The 20,999-nt window shown below is 40.2% G+C and overlaps 1 long non-coding RNA gene across 1 annotated transcript; it reads right to left on the bottom strand.

Annotated features, from left to right (window-relative positions):
* Window positions 1-2,171: 2,171 nt before the first annotated feature.
* Window positions 2,172-4,110, bottom strand: LOC147371332 (uncharacterized). The gene is made up of 3 exons (XR_015163468.1): window positions 3,955-4,110; window positions 3,193-3,502; window positions 2,172-2,242 (listed from the first exon to the last, which is right to left on the bottom strand). It is a non-coding gene; the product is annotated as an uncharacterized LOC147371332 (long non-coding RNA).
* Between the last annotated feature and the right edge of the window lie 16,889 nt (window positions 4,111-20,999).

Raw genomic sequence — 20,999 nt, 5'->3', positions numbered from 1 at the left:
GCGTCTTTTAATTTAATGGCTGCAATCACCATCTGCAGTGATTTTGGAGCCCAAAAAAATAAAGTCTGTCACTGTTTCCACTGTTTCCCCATTTATTTCCCATGAAGTGATGGGACCAGATGCCATGATCTTAGTTTTCTGAATGTTGAGTTTAAAGTGGTCTTAGAAGAGGTCATTTCCTATCTCAGATCAGTCATTGGACTTAAAATATAATTTAAGATAGAAACTTTTTAGGAAAAACTTCAACAAAAATGGTTTCCATTTCCTATGATTCACTAATTGCCACTTATTAGTAAAGTGTACAGCCTCCAAATATAAGTGACTACTTGGTTCCTTAATTATGCTTCTCCTGGGTCATATAAAAACAAAAAAGCCTTTGCAATGTAAAGTCAGTGAGAACAGGAAAATACTTCACTATCCTCACCAGTCCCTTGAAATCCAAGTTCCTAATCCAAAGCCCTTTTCTTTGAAATCTCATGCAACAGCAGTATTACTGACCGCATTGAAAGTCATCTTTAGAATGTAAAGTAATTTAGAATTACTTTTCAGAACTTGAAAACATAACTTGTCTTTCAAGATCATGTGTTCAGAAACTTGCATTTTCATGGACAGAGCTGATCCACGGATTAGCTTAGTTTCATAACAGAGATATGTTTTTATGAAAGTGAAAGTGTTAGTTGCTCAGTCGTGTTCGACTCTTTGCGACCCTGTGAACTTTGGGATTCTCCAGACAAGAATACTGGAGTCAGTAGCCATTTCCTTCTCCAGGGGATCTTCCCAACCCAGGGGTCAAGCCCACATCTCCTGCAGTGCAGGCAGATTCTTCACCATCTGAGCCCCCAGAGAAGGCTTGATGCCAAAAACTCAGTACACAATTTCAAGTCATTCAGCATTGTTGCAGAAACTATCCATGTTAAGGTAACTGCTGAGCCATGAGGACCCAGATTGATGCATAGGGAATAGCAGTTTCAAGAGTCTTAAGAGGTATAATAAGAATTTTATAATAGATTTTATAATATACATCCATTTAAAATAAATTAATGAAAACTTTCATAATGTTTTAATACAAAATTTACCCTAAAGATCAGGTCAAAATGTACTCATAGTTAAATTAAACTTCACCAATATATTGGGCCTATACATTAAAACCATAATAAATAATTTCCCCAACAATCCCATGTTGTTGTTGTTGTTTAGTCACTAAGCCATGTCCAACTTTTTTGTGACCCCATGGACCATAGCCTGTCAGGCGCCTCGGTCTATGGAATTCTCCAGGCAAGAATACTGGAGTGGGTTGCCATTTCTTCCTCCTGGGGATCTTCTGGACCCAGGGATCGAACCCACATCTCCTGCATTCACAGGCTGATTCTGTACCACTGAGCCACCTGGGAAGCCCAACAATCCCATATATGCATTTAAAAATATATATATACCAAGCCATGGCACTATTTTTAAATTGCTCAGTTCATGTCTTCTTAGTGCCACTCAACAATAATCACAAATGCCCCTTTCATTTGAGTTCAAACCTCAACCAAAGCCTGAAATGATTCTCACCATGGCAGAAAATACATCTGCACCCTTCGCAAGAGGAGAGGACCTGGGGTCCACGTGCTTCCTGTTTCCCCCACAGTTTGCTTACTGAATGAATAGTTTCCCCTTAGCCCACTTGTGTTGGTTAAATCTATGTATATATCCAGACATCTGTTTTGGTTTTCTCTCATCACTTCAGACTCCATCTGGATGTAGAGCTTTTCCCTGCACCCAAGCCCACTTGGCCGGGGCCCTGACATTCTACCTAACTTTGACAGGCTTATCCATGGAGGCTGAGCTCTGTTACCTGGACTCTCTCACTACTCAAGGAGGTTCTGCTATATATCATTTAAAACCACAGCTCCATCCGTCTCTTGACTTCTAGTCTAGGCTGATGCCTATGGACTCCTTTGGCTGTATTTCCATTCTGCAGACTGAGTCTCCTTGGATAGCCATACCTGCTGGAATCAAGCCCAAATTCATCAAACATCTTTGGACTCTACAGTTGGACAAGAGAGTCCCTTCATGAACTCACCCAACAGCTGGAGAGTTTTTTGTTTCACAGTAACAGTTTTTTCACCACCTTCAATCTTGTTGTCTTGATTAGGTCCCAGTGCAAATCGCTTCTTTATATATTTCCATTTACCGTTCTGTCCATTCTCACAAATTTAGTGTGATACTTTCAATTCTGGCCCATGGCAGCTGAAGAATGCTGTGGAATACTAAACAACTCATTTCTTTTACATTTATATTTGAAGACTAGCAATAAAATGTGATACTAACTCTTTACACTGGCAAACACAGGAACCTTGAATAGTGAGATCATTAATTGATTTTTATAAAATTATTTAATGAGATTTATTTAAATTGCTTTGATTAAAGTATTTATACTTACTAATTATAAATTGTAGTTTTCTGTATGAATATTTTAGAAGAAATATCATTTACTTTGAAAACAAAATAATTTGTTTATATTTTTTACATACATTCATAGTTTTGATGAAAATACATATTGTACACTTTGGATATAATTGTATATTTAGTTCCTTAGATCATTACTGTTATCAGAAAATAAACTAGGTAAAAATCTTGATTTCACAACATAATGAGTTTGCTGAGTTGAAACATGAATGCAAGAAAATAATTTTATAGAAAAAATTATATATTACAGTTGTTTATTTTATGATTTATCAAGATATCACTAGCCTATCAGTGAAATGTCCAACATGAGCAAAAGTAATTAAATTCATTCAGCTTTGGTATTTTGCCAAATGTCAGTCATATGAAAAATCATAACTTTACACATTTTCAGATTTTGTTATAGAAGTATATTTGTCACAGTAGAAAAACTATTTGATTTACAAGGTAGATGATAACGTTTATACTCCATTTATACTCTTGCCTTGGGCTCTGCAAATGTTAGGGGCAGGCATAAGTTCCATTTCATATCAGAAGAAAAATTGAAAAATAATATGTACTTAAAATAGAGTAACAGAACTTTGCCCCTAATTTCTCTTAGCTTCAGTTGTTATTTGTCTGTTTTTGTTGGTGGAGGTGAAAGTGGGGTTCTGCTTTCTAGAGAAGTGTTTATGTGAACCTCTGATTACCAATGTTAGAGGATATTTTGAGCTGCTTTCTAAAGAATGTCACAAAAATACTCACCTGCTTTACTTGATTCTTCTACGGAATACAGTGTTTCACATAAGAAGACGATCTCGCTTCCCAGGTAGGTCTCCCGTACTTGAATCAAAGCCACACTGACTTGTCAGGACGCACTGCAGGTGGAGGGGTTACGTGTGTGTCCTAATCTGTGTATCCTCATTCCTTGGCAGCTTTGTTGTCCAGTAGAGGGAAAACTTAAGGAACAGCTGAAATCTGTTTCTTATCATCGTATTTTCCAGAGAATGGAGCTAGTCCTCTTGTCATCTGTTGGCTCGGTATCTGTCTCTGCCATTCGTTCTGTATGATTTCCCTTGAGGTAAAAATGTTGAAAGACAGCTTCATTCCTTCTGTGCTCCAGCCCTTTGCATAACACCTGCTCCGAAAATGCTCATCACTCCAGTATGGTTATAAGCCATCCAATTGTCAAGTGATCTGGTTTCAAATTTTAATTTATAAAATAAAAATATTTTATTTAATCTTTCCAACATACTATAACCCAACTATTTCATCTGTTCTGTTATTTCTCTCTCCTGGTGTATCCTGTACACATCTGGTTTTATAAACTATGAAAATGGCTGCATGCAAAACATACATTTTCAGAAGATGGTTTTCATATATCATGCAGGGCACTTTGAACAGTCCTAAGCCATGGCCAGTCACTATGAGAAGAGACTGGAAGAAGTCCTAGGAGAGAAGGACTTCAGTTGAGTTGATGGTGGCTTTGTGAAGTGACGTATCCCTTTCTCTAAAGAGAAATGTTACCTGCAATATTCTGGCCACATGCCCAGTTGGTCATTTGGGATGCTGTCTCTCCAAATCTGCAGCTTCAGTTACATCCACTGTCTTAATGCACTTCCTGTCAGGAACAGCTGTGTAGATGTGCCAGTTAAATAGCTGTTATATCTGATACGTGAGAAGCTGTGATCAGGAGAGCAAAGAAATTCTCTTATATGATGCCAGTGCAGAAGTCAGAGATGTGCCAAATAAACAAATATATATAAGAAAGTTGTTTTGAAGTATTCCCAATTGCTCATTTATTTAAATATATTTCTTCATGCTACCACAGCTTGTGTATTGATTTTTAGAAGACATCCTGCTTATACTTATTTTGAGCTTTCTAGGTTTCTCAGAAATTTTAATCAGAATAGTTAGACTGACTGCTCTCAGTGATTACACTATCGACTGATTGCTTTTGTCAGCTGTGTTGGGTAAATAAAAATAGCACCACAAAAGCCGTACATGAAACATTTTTTGTTAGCATGATGTTTTACTTAATACATGGTTCCTGACTTTAGCAATACCCCAAATTTTGTTTTCAAATAAGTATTTTGATTACAAAATAATCTTTAGGGGTTTTTTTGCTGTAAATAATAAAATTATTTGTCTATTTTTTCCATTTCCAGGCAGAGAAAATATAAGAACCATGCTTGGACCACAGTTAAGTATGCATATTGTTAGACCTTTTCCTCCACTTTTCCATTGAGCATAAAGATTAAAAAAAATTCAAACAGCAAGGAAAGATCCAAGTAAATTGAAAGAAATCACAGAAATTTGCTTCTCTTATCGTGTTAAAGGCAACTTCCCCAAATCTTGCTGGCACCCAGTGGTTGCATAGTAGTTGCTTGCTGGGCTGAATTATTAAACCCTTTTCATGCATTTACCCGTACAAGAGGCAGTTTAAAATAAAATACCAACTTAAGCATTGATTTTTTTCTAAAAGATCTTGGCTTCTATTATAAAGTCCAACTTAATAGCATATGTTAAATTATTATCTCTAACAAAGTGATGAGTACCAACAGTGGAGAGAAATATGCTACAGTTACTTATTTATACACAGTCTTCCTATTTTTGTATTTTTTTCAGTTACTAAAATGGAACCATAAACCAGAGGGCAATGCATTCCTTTTCTCTACCACCAGATGCACATAAAAGAACTATGGCTTACAGGGAGGATGCTTGTTATTTTGTGTGGAATCATCAAGAAACAGATGGAGGGTGATTACATGGCCTATGCCCTGCTGACTGTTTTAAAGCGAATAAACATTAACTTGTATTCTTTGAGTTTGGATTAGTAAACAGTGATCATGTAGGATGAGGAAAACGCAATTTCAGATGATCACAGATAATAAAAAAAAAATAGTGGGAGTTTTGAGCCATTGAGGTCCGCTACACAAATCCTCCTAGCTCAATAGGTAAAGAATCTGCCTGCAAAGCAAGAGATTTGGGTTTGATCCTTAGGTCAGGAAGATCCCCTGGAGAAGGAAATGGCAACCCACTCCAGTGTTCTTGCCTGGAGAATCCCATGGACAGAGGAGCCTGGCAGGCTACAGTCTATGGGGGTCTCAAGATTTGGACATAACTTAGCAACTAAACCACTGCCACAGCACAAATCCTGGACCACTGTTTAACGTATAGTGAAATATCTGGACTGGATAAAGCACAAGCTGGAATCAAGATTGCCAGAAGATATATATAACCTCAGATATGCAGTGACACCACCCTTATGGCAGAAAGGGAAGAACTAAAGAGCCTCTTGATGAAAGTGAAAGTGGAGGGTGAAAAAGTTGGCTTAAAGCCCAACATTCAGAAAACAAAGATCATGGCATCTGGTCCCATCACTTCATGGCAAATAGATGCAGAAACAGTGGAAACAGTGGCAGAGTTTATTTTTTGGGGCTCCAGAATCAGTGCAGATGATGATTGCAGCCATGAAATTAAGACACTTACTCCTTGGAAGAAAAGTTATGACCAGCCTAGACACCATATTCAAAATCAGAGACATTACTTTGCCAACAAAGGTCTGTCTAGTCAAAGATATGGTTTTTCCAGTGGTCATGTGACAGTTGGACTATAAAAAAAGCTGAGCACCAAAGAACTGATGCTTTTGAACTGTGGTGTTGGAGAAGACTCTTGAGAGTCCCTTGGACTGAAAGGAGATCCAACCAGTCAATCCTAAAGGAAATCAGTCCTGAATATTCATTGGAAGGACTGATGTTGAAGCTGAAACTCCAATACTTTGGCCACCTGATGTGAAGAACTGACTCATTGGAAAAGACCCTGATGCTGGGAAAGACTGAAGGCAGGAGAAGAAGGGGATGACAGAGGATGAGATGGTTGGATGGCATCGCCGACTCAATGGGCATGAGTTTGAGTAAGCTCTAGGAATTGGTGATGGACAGGGAGGCCTGGCATGCTGCAGTCCACGGGGTTGCAAAGAGTCAGACACGACTGAGCGACTGAATTGAACTGAGCTTCACTGAAGTATCTGTAGGAGATAGCCCAGAGTTCTTATGCAAAGTGGAATTCATTACATAATTCAGCCCATCATGTGCTTAGGGAAGTTTTGAGTACATTCTTTTACATGATGCTAGGGGTATAAAGATGAGGTTGGTGTAGCATAGTTCCTATCATCAAGGAACGAAAAAATGAGGTGGCTATCATTGCCCCTCTGGTAGTACGCCATTGATGCCACTGCTTAAGCCAAGCTTCTAAGAATGTAGGCACTTGGTCAATAGTTGTCCAGTAGGTGACTATTATGCAGAAGCTATGGTAGCCCCCTCTCCTAGGGATGGTTAAAAAAGATTAATGGGAATTCATGACTTCTACCCATTAGCATTTAAGCCCTCAAGTCCTTTTGCTCTTCAGTCATATTTGGGCATTCTCTCTTTCTCTCAGGTGCAGACTTTGTTTTTCTTCCAATGGTCAATCACATTTGGCATAAACCTCTCTTTCCTCTTCCCTTCCCCTCTAATGCTGATTTGGTGGTTGAAACTCTTAGTCCCCCAAATAAGGTGTGCAAGGACCATCACCTTAATTCCTTTGAATAAAAAAGAAACCCAACTGGAGCCCTCCTGTGCGGGGTTGTTTGAGATTACAACACAGCCATTTGTGGACAACTGCTTTCTTTTCCTGGGCAATCTGAGGAGTCCCATGGCTCATGTGTTTGACTGAAATAGAAGGAGAACCCTTCATGTTCAACCCTCATGGTTACTGCAGGTAATTCTCACTGTCTAAGCCCAGGGGAGGCCTTGAAGGTCATTAGCCTTTCTGCCACGTTTGGAGCCTAAGAATCTCATTGATGTCCAAATCTCAGAGCCAAATGTTCAAACTTCCAGAATCTACAATGCCTTTTTTAAGATTCTGTTGCTTCCTTCATGCACTGCTAGGGAGTGGGTTGAAAATGGCTGAGAATCCCCACTAATCCCATAAGACTTTAATCTTAGCAAATCTATTTTAATTTACCAGTTTAGACAGGAAGTGGGTGTCATCTTCAGATACTTTTGTTTTAGCTCCACAAACTCCTCTTAAGACAAGGGAGCCCAAAGTTCCTGAATAACTTCTTAGATAGAAGGGATGGGAAATTATAAAGAACAAAATAAAATCTCTCATAATCATTATGTTTCTCTCTGAGGACTTAACCTCTCTTTCTAAGGACTTAACCTGTCTGCTTCTTCAGTTTTCTTTTTCTTTCTTTTAATGCAATGACTGAATGCTTGCTAGGGGCCAACCTCACAGAAATTCTTAGGGATCAATATCACTAATCCCATCTGGAGTTGAAGAAACTAGAGGGCAGAAAAGATGAATGAAATAGCAGAGCTGATATTTGACATTGCATCTGTTTACCAATTTCAAGAGAAGTGTGTTTAAATGGAAAGAAATGTCTAATATGAGACTAGGACTCCTGCAAAACAGCCCAAACTCCTGCAAAGTGGGTGATCTTTACAAAGTTGTTTAACCTCCTAGATCCGCAGTGTGCTTATCCAGAAACTGAGGTACCTGCGCACAGAGTTTATTTGGTTATTAAATGAGAGCATATATGATCTACTACTTTGTAAAGTCCTTTGTAAAGTTGGAGGCACTGTACAAATGTAAGACACTAAGCTCTTTCTATAACTTTATGACTCTACAAATTACACTTTCAGAGTACACACACACACACACACATATTCAGATATATATGAAGCATGCAGGCCTGTATACATACATACATACATACATATATATATATATATATATATATGAATCACTTTTGTATACACCAGAAACTAATACAACATTGTAAGTCAACTATGCTGCCGCTAAGTCGCTTCAGTCTTGTCCGACTCTGTGCGACCCCATAGACGGCAACCCACCAGGCTCCCCCGTCCCTGGGATTCTCAAGGCAAGAACACTGGAGTGGGTTGCCATTTCCTTCTCCAATGCCTGAAAGGGAAAAGTGAAAGTGAAGTCGCTCGGTCGTGTCCCGACTCTTAGCGACCCCATGGACTGCAGCCCTCCAGGTTCCTTCGTCCATGGGATTTTCCAGGCAAGAGTACTGGAGTGGGGTGCCATTGCCTAACTATACTTCAGTAAAAAAAGGAAAAAAAATCACGATCATGTTCAGTGATCCCCAACTACTAAAGATGGAAGAGACAGTCTACAAGCAGAGCTGAACATCAATTAAGAAATAAACAGAAACCAAGTGACGAGCCATCTGTGAAGAATCTATGCACATTAAATTCAAATTTAAAAATCTAAGCATTCTGACGGAGCAAGTTATAGACTACAAATGAGAGCAGGATGACAGTATGTGTTATGACTACAGACAAAAAGAAACACCAACAAAAAATTAAGGCCCCAAATTGAAGATACAAACTAGAAAACCTGTAATGTTTTCCATTTTTATCATGTCTAGCATGTACCAGGAACAGGCCAGGTACACGTGAAGGTAAGTGTTAGATGATCAGTGATGTGATTATTCCTTTTGCATTCAGTCTTATTGAGAAATGACAGATAGATGTCAGAGAGAAACAATACCTTTTTTACTAGTAATAACTATTGTTCATTTGGTATTGAGCATTTACTAAGTGCTTTACAGGGATTAATTAATTGCCTAATAATGCTCTGATTATTCTATCCCCATTTCACAGAAAAGGAAATGGAAAGACAGAGAGGGAGAGAGACAAAGGAAGAAAGAGGGACATATAGTATTAAGTAGCAGACCAATATTTGAGCCCCAAAACTCTGGCTTCAGGAGAGGGCACTTAACAAGTATGTTGTGAAGTTGGATTGAAGAACCTAACTTAGCCCTGAAGCTAGAAGAGCCCTCCTCATATAGCAGCCCAGATATATATCTCTGCACACACAACTTTGTGAATTTGGGCTTCCAGAACACCCTAGGGAATTATTACCTGCCTCAAACCCCCCAAGCACAGAGAGGCCGAAAAGCCCCACACCTGAGAGACTAGTGGATTTTTATTTAAGTCTCTGAGGTGTGCCGATCTGAACCAAGGCTTCTAAGATGGGGTTTTGTCCCTCCTTACCATCTTTCCCTTTCTTCAAGTAACTGCAAGGCTAGAAAACAGCAAAGCCACAGATGAAAGTATTCTTAGTCTCTGAATCATGTTTTGGAAATGTATCCATCCCCCCCCCACCCCAACCCCCCGGGGCTTCCCTCATAGCTCATTGGGTAAAGAATCTGCCTGCAATGCAGGAGACCCCGGATCGATTCCTGGGTTGGGAAGATAGGCTACCCACTCCAGTATTCTTGGGCTTCCCTTGTGGCTCAGCTGGTAAAGAATCTGCCTGCAATGCGGGAAACCTGGGTTTGATCCCTGAGTTAGAAAGATCCCCTGGACAAGGGAAAGGCTACCCACTTCAGTGTTCTGGCCTGGAGAATTCCATGGACTGTGTAGTCCATGGGGTCACAAAGAGTCAGACACGACTGAACGACTTTCACTCACTCACTCACTCACCCCACCTCCCGCAGCCAGAAATATCTTCTTCTGATGGTTAAAAGAAATAAACCTTTGTTGTAAATGAGCCACAACACACATTAGGGGGTCTATTTGTTATTACAGCTAACCTGCCTGCCAATGCAGGAGACGCAAGAGACCTGGGTTCGATCCCTGGGTTGAGAAGATCCCCTGGAGAAGGGAATGGCAACTCCAGTACTCTTGCCTGGAAAATTCCATGGACAAAGGAGCTTGGCGGGCTACAGTCCCTGGGGTTGCAAAGAGTCTGACAGGACTGAGCACACACATTTACTCTAACCAAAATAGAGGAGCACAGAGAGAAAGGCTGTGTTTACATCAAACTGTAACATATTACCCCTGCCCAGCAGAGCAACACGGATTGATTAATGGATCCCAGACACTCTTCACTCCACCAATTATATAAATTACTCCTTTTCCTGTGGGGACAAGCTAATGAGAAAGGTAAAAGGAAGAGCAGAAAGCTTTACACCAATATCTCTCAGAAGGAGAAGTTTCTACGTTGAGGCAGAAATGTGAGGAGAGTGAGAAAACTGGGAGAACATTGTTTTCCCCATTCTGTAGATATTATCATCCTTCTTTGAGATGAGAAAATTGAGGTACAAAGAGGTTAAGTAACTTGTCTACATTTCCTTATACTTCTTTTATTTGTAAGACATAATTTGATTATATGACAGCAAAACAAAAGGTCTAAAAGTAATATATGCCAAATGTGAACACAATTATGGAGATGTGAACATACATTCATGCACTAAAGACTAAAATTAGGGAAGAGATTTTTTAAACAAAATGCCTTTGACAAGAAAAGCTTAAACCAAAATACGATAGATTTGCGCATTATACTTCCCTACTTTAAATATTAATCTCTGTTAAATATTTAACAATGTACTGTTCTCCTCTCAAAAAGAACATCCAGAGAACACAATAAGGAATCAAGGCTGTGTCCTCAGTTTTGAGGAAGAAAATCGTATAACAGTGCAATGCAGTTTTCCAACAAATTCAGAATCTCTTCTTTAAACCGGGTCTTTGCATGTGTGTGTGCATGCTAAGTCAGTTCAGTCATGTCCAGCTCTTTGCAACCCCGTGGACTATAGCCCACCAGGCTCCTCTGTCCATTCTCCAGGCAAGAATACTGAAGTGGGTTGCCATGCCCTCCTCCAGGGGATCTTCCTGAACCAGGGATCATATACTTTATGTTGATTCCTTCAACTTCACATAATACTCATCCCCAATCATTTCCATCTTCCTCAAGGTCTGGGCTTCTAAAGAATCTCGCTTTCAATTCCGCAGACACTGAAAGTTGGGATGTGAAAATAATGCTGTTTCATGGGAGCTGAAAGTGGGATCTAAAAGACAGAGAGCTGTGTTGGACGCTTCCTCTGAAAGTGACCAAGGCTCTGAGACTCTCCTATGAGTTCTGAGAGAATGACACGGCATCTGAAATGCACAAGTATAAGACAGCGTCAGAGCGCTAACTTACTAATCGAAAATACAAAATAGGAGACTTCCCTGGTGGTTCAGTGGCTGGGAATCCACCTTCCAATGCAGGGCATGCGGATTCCATCCCTGGTCAGAGAACTAAGATCCCGCATGCCGTGGGGTGACTAAGCCTTCACACCGCAAACTACTGAGTCCATGTACTGCAGCTAGAAAGAAGCCCACAAGCCACAGTGAAGAGCTCATATGCCACAAAGAAAGATCTCATGTGCTCCAACTAAGACCCGAAGCAGCCAGAAATAAATAAATAAATATTTTTAAAAATATGCAATATAACTGCCTCATTCACACAATCTGCACATTTTCCCTTTGTGTGCACCCTATGTTAGAATCTACATCATTCTCAGGAACAACATGTGAAGGGCTGGCACGGGAATGAGACCACTTGATCTCCCCAGGATGAAGGCCTTCTCTCTCTGAAGTCAGCTCACCTTGAATCTGCAGGTTGCTTGGAAGGCAGGAACCAGAGATTGGGGCTTGGAATAAATGTTGAACTTTCTCCAGCTTCCCTCCTTGGCCCTCTTCTCATTCTATATCTGTTCCCCAGGCTATCTCGCCCACACACATAACTTATATCATGTAACAGAGGCAGATGACTCACAAACGTGTATCTCCCAGCCTTAACCTCTTCTCTGAGTTCCAATCCATCTATCAGTCTTGACATTTCCACTTGAAAGTCTCAAGGGCACCTCAAAATAAGCACATCCCTGAAACCAGCTCATGAAGTTCCCACTCAAGACTGCCCCTCCTGGTGTGCTCTCTCAGTAGGATGGCACCAACTTTACCTGGCTGCATAGGAAGAATAGCAGGAGTCATCCTTGATAAGATCCTCTCCCTTACCACCTTCATAGTTGGTTCTTTCCTGAGTCTTGTTGATTCTAGCCTTTAAAAAAGTCTCACCAATATTTACACTTCAATCCATCACAGTCAACAAAATTATCTTTCAATTACCCTCAACTCTCACCTGGGCAATTACAATAGCCTATCTGATCTCCAGGCTTCCACTTCCAATTTACCCTTCATATTATAATTATAATGGTTTATCAATATTTAAAGCATTTATCATTATCCCATGCCTCCTCCAGCAATCATTTCCCACTGCTCTTGGGATAAATAATACAAATCTTCTAAATGCCATTTGAGGTTCTGCCTGGCCTCAGTGCATCTCTCCAACTTCATCTTCCTTCACACTCTGCAACCCCCCCAAAACCACAACTCCAAACACCCTGGTGTTTCAGGGTCTTGTATTTGTTGTAGCTCCCCGAGATCCAGCATCAGGGCACTTGCTATTCCTCCTCTCAAGCACCTGCATGCACCCATCCCTTCTTCACAGAGTTACTGCTGCATATTTTTTTCAGATTTTGATTCAGATAGGACATCCTCAAAAACTGCTCCCTGGCCTCACTGACTCGAACAAATTTCCCTGGTCTAGGCTCTCCAAGGCCCATGTTCCTCCTTCGTAGCATTCGTTATCATTGCCATTTTATTTAAGGTCCGAAGGAAAGAATTGTGTCTGTTTTTACTTATGACTTTGCATCCCAATGTTTTGCACAAATTTTGCCCATAAAAGGTATTCAATATTATTTTGACAAACGAGTAAATAAAAAATGGTAAGTGGAAATAGAACTACTGTATGACCCAACAATTCCACTCCTGGATATATATTTATAAAAAAAAAATTTATTCAAAATACTAATTCAAAAAGACACATGTACCCCAGTGCTCACAGCAACACTATTTACAATAGCCAAGATATGGAAGTAACCTAAATGTCCATCAACAGATGAATGGATAAAGATGTGGTATATATAGGACATACATTCATAGTAGTATATGGAATACCACTTAGCCATAAAAATGAATGAAATTTTCCCATTTACAGACACAAGGATGGATCTGGAGGGTACTATGGTGCATGAAATGTCAGACAGAGAAAGACAAATACTGTATGATATCACATACGTAGAATCTCTAAACAACAAACTAGTGAATAAAACAAAAAAGAAGCAGACTCACAGATACAGAGAACAAACTAATAGTTACCAATGGGGAGGGGGGGAGGGGAGGAAGGAGGGACAATATTGGGATAGGAAGGAAAAAAGTTATTATGAGATTATATGAAATCATGTATGTGAAACTTTTGAAAGCTGTTAAGCACTACACACACTCAGTTCTCAACACGTGTTAGTTATTATTAATATTATAGGTTTCTTTCTTTTTCTGTACTTCTTTTTCTTTTTCCCCCTGTACTTCTAAGTCTTATCAGTGGCTTCATAATATGACTGACTAGGTCTTTTTGTAATCACATTAGTATATAAAGTTAGTATTCCCTGTCCTTTGAGAGATGGAAGTTGGATCTGGTTTAATATAAAAAGATAGCCCCATTCCCACACACCCAAAATGCAGAACCAGGCTTCACACACACAGGAGAACATATTTGTGATCTATGTAATTTACAATCTGATCTCCCTTACTATCTCTCCTCTGAAGGGACAGTCCTCTTGCAGAAGGATGTGATGGCATCCCAAGTCTCTTCTTCAATGGCATAACCCCAGTTATTACCCATAAAACACCATTTCTAAAATCTTCATAATCATGATTCAGCTACATTCCCTCTCATGGATGATGTACCCAGAATTGAGTATAATGCTTGGAGTGTGGTTTAATGAAGTGCCCTGCTCACCACTGGACTGTAATAAGCAACTTATGACTAAGTTTATGGGATTCCCAGGTGGCTCAGTGATAAAGAATCTGCCTGCCAATGCATGAAACAAAGATGTGAGTTTGCTCCCTGGGTCAGAAAGATCCCCTGGAATAGGAAATGGCCACACACTCTAGTATTCTTGCCTGGGAAATTTAATAGACAGAGGAGCCTGGGGGGCTATAGTCCATGAGGTTGCAAAGGGTCAGATATGACTTAGCAACTGAGCACACATACCCACAACTAAGTTGATAGATTTTTGTTGCTTGTTGTTTATTCACTAAGTCATGTCCAACTCTTTTGTGACCCCATGGACTGTAGCTCGCCAGGCTCCTCTGTCCATGGGATGTCCCAGACAAGAATATTGGAGTGGATTGCCATTTCCTTCTCCAGGGGATCTTCGGGAATCAGAGATTGAAATCAAGTCTCTTACAGTGGCAGGCAGATTCTTTACCACTTAGTCACCAGGGAAATTTACAGACACACTTCCAAAACTATAGTACAGCTTATTTTAAATTGAGAATGAAGGGAAGTGTATTGGATTGAATAGTATCCCCTGCCCCTCTGGATTCATGTCCTTCCCAGAACCTTAGAACGGGACCTCATTTGGAAATAAGTCATTGCAGATACAATTAGTTAGATGAAGTCCTGCTGGAGTAGGATGGACCCTTTATCCAGCATAACTAGTGTCCTTATAAAAGAGACAGGGAAACAGATAAAGATAGGAGAATGCCCTGTAAAGACACAGATGCGCAAAAGAAAGATAGCCAGGTAACGACAGGAGGTTGGAATTACGCAGCAGTGTCATGGGTTGCCGGCAGCCACCCCAAGACGTGAGAGAGGCGTGGACAAGATGTGCCCTCTCAGCCCTTCAAAAGGAACCAATCCTGCTAACACTTGAGCTCGAATATGTAGCCTTTAGAATGGTGAGAACATTAATTTCTGTTTTAATCCACAACAAACTTTTTAAAAAGAAAAAGTCACAGTTTCTGTAGGTATCTCCCTCTCCTTCCCCCCCATCCTCCTCGTGAACCTTGAAGCAGAGGGTGCTTTAGGTGACCTTGCCCATCTATGCTTGGATCTACTATGTGGTCTCAAAAGTCCTCCGTATTCAAATTCTTGGGACCATCTTGCCATAGCTCTGAGAGCTAACCAAAGAAAACAATGTTGCTGGATTTATATTGGATTCCTACCACAGGTATTTGCATTAATGCTGCACTTATCTTGAACAATCTAAAGGCTTTCAAAAAAATGAAACAACTTTGTTTATGCTCCTCTTATATTATTTCCAAAACATGTATTTAAGCAAAATTGGCGAAGTTTTCAGTCTCTCTTTGGGTTATCATATTTAGGTGAGAAAATTAAACATTGGCAACGTTCCTTGCATTTGGTCAAGAGCACCATTTCCAGCTTGTTTTACTTTCTCTTTGGCCCCATGAATCTCTGTTTGCATTGCTGTTCTCCCAAGGCCTCTGTTTGTCAACTCGAATACCCCTCCCCTCCCTTTTGCATAGATTGACCCTGGGGAATCTTGTGGTTTTCATTTTCATATCAAACACAAGTCTGTCTCTCTTAAGGAAATGTTTTAATAAAGCAAGCCAGTCTCACCAACCTGATGCTTCTCTGAGTGCCCTTTTCCCATTGCAAGAGGGCAGGGCCACTGCTGCGACTCTGAGTTAGGTATTCCACCGTCACGAAGTCACACTTGGCTTGGTGAGTGGCAGCAATTACTTGGTGAGGATTTGCTGTGCGCCAGTCGGAGGTCATGGTAATAGAATCCTCCTTTATTCAGGGTCCTGGGACCAATGACCAGAACAGGTCTAGCCTTGAATAAAGCATTTCTGACGAGATGCTTATCTTGAAGAATCTTTGACATCAACTGTAACACTGCAGTTAGAGAGCCAACATATATTCAATATATTGCTATAAAATGGAATGCCAAGAGCTAAAAACCACAATAAAATCTAGTGGTTTTGCAGTCTCAGCAAGCGACTCTCAGAATGAAGAAATGTTTCTATTAAAAAATTATTCGAAAAGCAGAGACATTAATTTTGCATCTCTTATATTACTCTGTTTACAATCTGTTGTTTTAGATAAAGGTCTAGAAAAGATTTCTCATACTTTGTGGGCGGCTTAGTTTCAGTGTACTCCTCCAGGGGAAAAGAATAAGGAAAAATCAAATAAATATGTTTGTGCATAAGGAACAAATAATTTGGTTGCCAAAGGGAAAATTCATTAGGCTGAAAATTATTCTCTAGAGATAGATATTGTGAAATCAAGGTTTGCTTTTTTTCTTCTTCAAAACTTCTTTGATATTCCATCTTGTTATTTGTGGAGAAGCTCAGTGGCATGAAGAGTCTCAAAACATATTATCATTAAAAGCCATGCATTCTTAAGCAAAACTTATGTAAAATATTAGGGATTCAAGTCCTTAGAAAAATATCTAATGTATCCAAAACCAAAGCAGTCTGTTTTATCTTTAAAGTTAAGACAAGAAGAGCAAAACACTCCATCTATGTTCCTTTAGAGAAAAAGGGCTTAATCTCCCATGTCTAAGGAATCTATGTTGGATGATGGATTTCAGGGGATCCCTGAGCATCATGGTTACAAAATTGCAAAGGTGGGATTATTCACTTTCTTCTGAGACAGGGGTCTATCATTTTATCAGATTTTCAAAAGTCTATGACATCTCAAAATTAAGATGCACTGCAAAGAAAACTCTGTTTGAAAGCTTTAAAATAAAACTGTGGGTTATTGTTGAAAGCTTTAAAATAAAACTGTGGGTTATTGTTACTAAAGTAATGATTAAATATTAGAAAACTGAAATGCTTATTTTCTTTCGAATATAAGACAAGAATTAAGATTTTTTATTAGTTTTCCTTCTATCAGGAAATGGAGCAGAAAAGAGGAACTAGAGTATTTCCTTTATAGAAAAGGGTAGTATAGCTACAACTCAGGTAAAAAAATTGAGGTAGAGAAAAGGCTTCCCTGGTCTCAGAGGGAAAGACTCCACCGGACAATGCAGGGGACATGGGTTTAATCCCTGATCCAGGAAGATCCACATGCCTCGGGGAAACAAAGTCCATGGGCTACAGCTCTGAGCCCGCACCCTAGCAGTGCCCTGCAACAAGAGAAGCCGCTCATGCACCACAAATGGAGAGCAGCCCTGCTCACCACAACCAAAGAAAGCCTTCACGCAGCAACAAAGACACAGCACAGCCAAAAATAAAAGATAAATAAACTAAAAAAAAAAAACAAAAGTGTTGAGGGGAAGAGTCAAGGAACCCTAAAACCTTCAATAAATTGTCCTATAGAATATGACACATTTCATTCAATACCTCCTAGATTAAACACAATGCCCACTTTTGCTAAACGCTGCTGCTGCTGCTAAGTCACTTCAGTCGTGTCGACTCTATGTGACCCCATAGACTGCAGCCCACCAGGCTCCCCCGTCCCTGGGATTCTCCAGGCAAGAACACTGGAGTGGGTTGCCATTTCCTTCTCCAGTGCATGAAAGTGGAAAGTGAAAGTGAAGTTGCTCGGTCGTGTCTGACTCTTAGCAACCCCACAGACTGCAGCCTACCAGACTCCTCTGTCCATGGGATTTTCCAGGCAAGAGTACTGGAGTGGGGTGCCATTGCCTTCTCCATACTAAATGCTACATTTAAAAAAAATCATCTTCAAGGCTCATTCTATTTTCTCTCCTCCTTATTCAGCAAGACCACCACGCTCTGTTCTCTAAAGATCCTTATATTTCTTATGCTTAGATCTCTCTTCAAAGAGGCAGAACTTTGTACATCTCTACTTTGTGACTCAATTGTCTGGGTGTCTAGTCTAAAAGTCATATCACTTTTTGGGCAAGTGGATATCTGGTTTTCCCAACACCGTTTGTTGACTGTGTACTATTCTACATCATTTCCCCATATGTATTCTTGGCTTCCATGTTGAAGATGAGCTAGCTGTATATACATAGGCTTATTTCTGGGTGCTCTCTTCTGTTCCATGGTCCTGTTATATCTGTTTTTACATCAGTACCTACTATTTTCACTTACTGCAGCTTTGTAATGTATCTTGAAATAGGATGTGATACTCCCAACTTTGTTCTTCTTTCTCAGGATTACTTTAGCTGTTCATGATCTTTTATGGTTTCATATGAATTTCAGGATTTGTTTTTTCTTTTTCTGTCCAACATAGTGTATATAGTTAACGATACTGCATACTTTAAAATGTATTAAAAGGGTAGGTCCCATCTTAAGTGGTCTTACCCCACAGGGAAAAATAATGCAATAAAATAAAATTCATATTGAAGAGTCATGTCAAATGATACATATGCCATTCCTTTCTCTAAACTCGGACACTCTCTCGATAACTCTTGTCTCATTAAAAGCCTCATACAGTTGCACAATGGGACTTCCAGTGTGGCTCAGTAGTTAAGAATTCTCCTGCTAGTGCAGGGGACATAGGTTCGATCCCTGGCCTGGGAACTAAGATCCCACATGCCACGGGGTAACTAAGCCCCTATGCCATAACTACTGAAGCCCAAGTGTCCTAGAGCCAACACTTTGTAACAAAAGAAGCCACTTCAATAAGCCTGCACCCCATAACTAGAGAGTATCCCTGGCTCATTGCAACCAGAGAGTCTGTGCACACGCAGCAACTAAGAGCCTGTGCACCGCAATGAAGACCCACTGCAGACAAAAAATTAATTTAAAAAAATGCTGTTGTTTCTTTTCAACTAAGATCACTGCATCTGGCCCCATCACTTCATGGCAAATAGATGGGAAAACAATGGAAACAATGACAGACTTTATTTTTGGGGGCTCCAAAATCACAGCAGATGGTGACTGCAGCCATGAAATTAAAAGATGCTTACTCCTTGGAAGAAAAGTTATGACCAACCTAGACAGCATATTAAAAAACAAAGATGATACTTTACCAACAAAGGTCCATCTAGTCAAGGCTATGGTTTTTCCAGTACTCATGTACGGATGTGAGAGTTGGACTATAAAGAAAGCTGAGTGCCGAAGAATTGATGCTTTTGAACTGGGATGTTGGAGAAGACTCTTGAGAGTCCCTTGGACTGCAAGGAGATCCAACCAGTCAATCCTAAAAGAAATCAGTCCAGAATACTCATTTTAAGGACTGATGCTAAAGCTGAAACTCCAGTACTTTGGCCACCTGATGCGAAGAACTGATTCATTTGAAAAGACTCTGATGCTGGGAAAGATTGAAGGTGGGAGGAGAAGGGGACAACAGAGGATGAGATGGGTGGATGGCATCACCAATGCAATTGACATGAGTTTGAGCAGGCTCTGGGAGTTGGTGATGGACAAGGAAGCCTGGTGTGCTGCAGTCCATGAGGTCACAAAGAGTCGTACACGACTGAGAGACTGAACTGAACTATATTCTTTCATAAAGGCTTTGACCTACTAGTCAAATTTGTAAAAGAGAAAACAATTGAGGACCCATTCTGGACGCTTTCCTCTCCCTTATCCTCACATTCTATTTTTCACAAATTCCTGCCAGTTTTACTCATTTCTCAAATTTATCTCTCTTTCTCTATCTCTATATCTCCATCTTGGTTCAGGTTACCACCATCGATTGCCTGGATAAGAAACAGTCTATCTCGCTAGCTTCATACCTGTTGCCTTCTTACAAGCCATTTTTTCTGTGGCAGCCAGAGTTATTCAGAAACATAAATCTTGTCATCATGATCTGTATAAAACCATTCAATAGCCTCTAATAGCTCTTGAGATGGTGTCCAAAATGTTTAACATGGATGCAAAATCCTAGCCAGTGTGACCCCTAGCTTGTTCCTCATGTAATCTTTTACTACTCTTTTTGCTCTCCACAATCCACTTTCATTGGTTACTATTAAAAGATCTCTCAAAACTGTTAAGTTCTGTGTCTCCTCAAGGTCTTTGTTCTCTTCTTCTTTGCTTGAGACTATCATACAAGCATCCTGCATGCTTTACTTTTTCCCAATTCTGCTCTGAGTTACTGCGCCCCTCCTTCAAACCTTAGCCTACACATCACTCCACGTGGAAGCTTCCATTGGCCTCCTTCCAAGGTCAGTAGCACCCCTACTTCCAAATCCAGTGTCGTCTATTTTTCTTTTATATCAAGTAGCACAGTCTGTCAGAGAAGGCAATGGCACCCCACTCTAGTACTCTTGCCTGGGAAATCCCATGGACAGAGGAGCCTGGTGGGCTGCAGTCCATGGGGTCGCTAGAGTTGGACATGACTGAGCAACTTCACTTTCACTTTTCACTTTCATGCACTGGAGAAGGAAATGGCAACCCACTCTGGTGTTCTTGCCTGGAAAATCCCAGGGATGGGGGAGCCTGGTGGGCTGCCATCTATGGGGTCGCACAGAGTCGGACACGACTGAAGTGACTTAGCAGCAGCAGCAGCACAGTCTGTAATTTTATATTAATATATGTGTCATTATTTGAGGACTGTCTCCCTCCATCTTCCCCTGTTAGCCATAAGACCTAGTTTATCTGTTTCACACCACAATTTTATTCCAAATAAATACTGAATAATGAATGAATGGGTAGTTCTGATCTCTATAAGGAAACTATACACTATTAGGGTGAGAGTCAAAATGCATAAAGAGGGAGAGTGCAGAAAGCCCTGCTGGCTATCTCCTTTCCTTTCTTCACGGCCACTTTTATATATCATCAAAGCAGAACTTCAGCTCCATTGAGCTGAAGATCTATTTGTTTTACCATTAACAAAAGACAAAAATTCACTTTAAAAAATTTGCCTGGGGATATTGTGTCAGAGTTGCAGCAGAACACAGGACTCATTTCAAAGGAAGAAATTTGTTGAAAAACTTCATTGAAGTACATATG

Source organism: Bos grunniens, chromosome 5 (genome assembly GCF_055505025.1).
Source record: "Bos grunniens cultivar Pamir isolate PY7600 chromosome 5, Bosgru_T2T1.0, whole genome shotgun sequence".
Classification (NCBI taxonomy): domain Eukaryota; kingdom Metazoa; phylum Chordata; class Mammalia; order Artiodactyla; family Bovidae; genus Bos; species Bos grunniens.
Note: the sequence above shows the minus strand (reverse complement) of the source record. Positions and strands in the feature narration are given on the sequence as shown.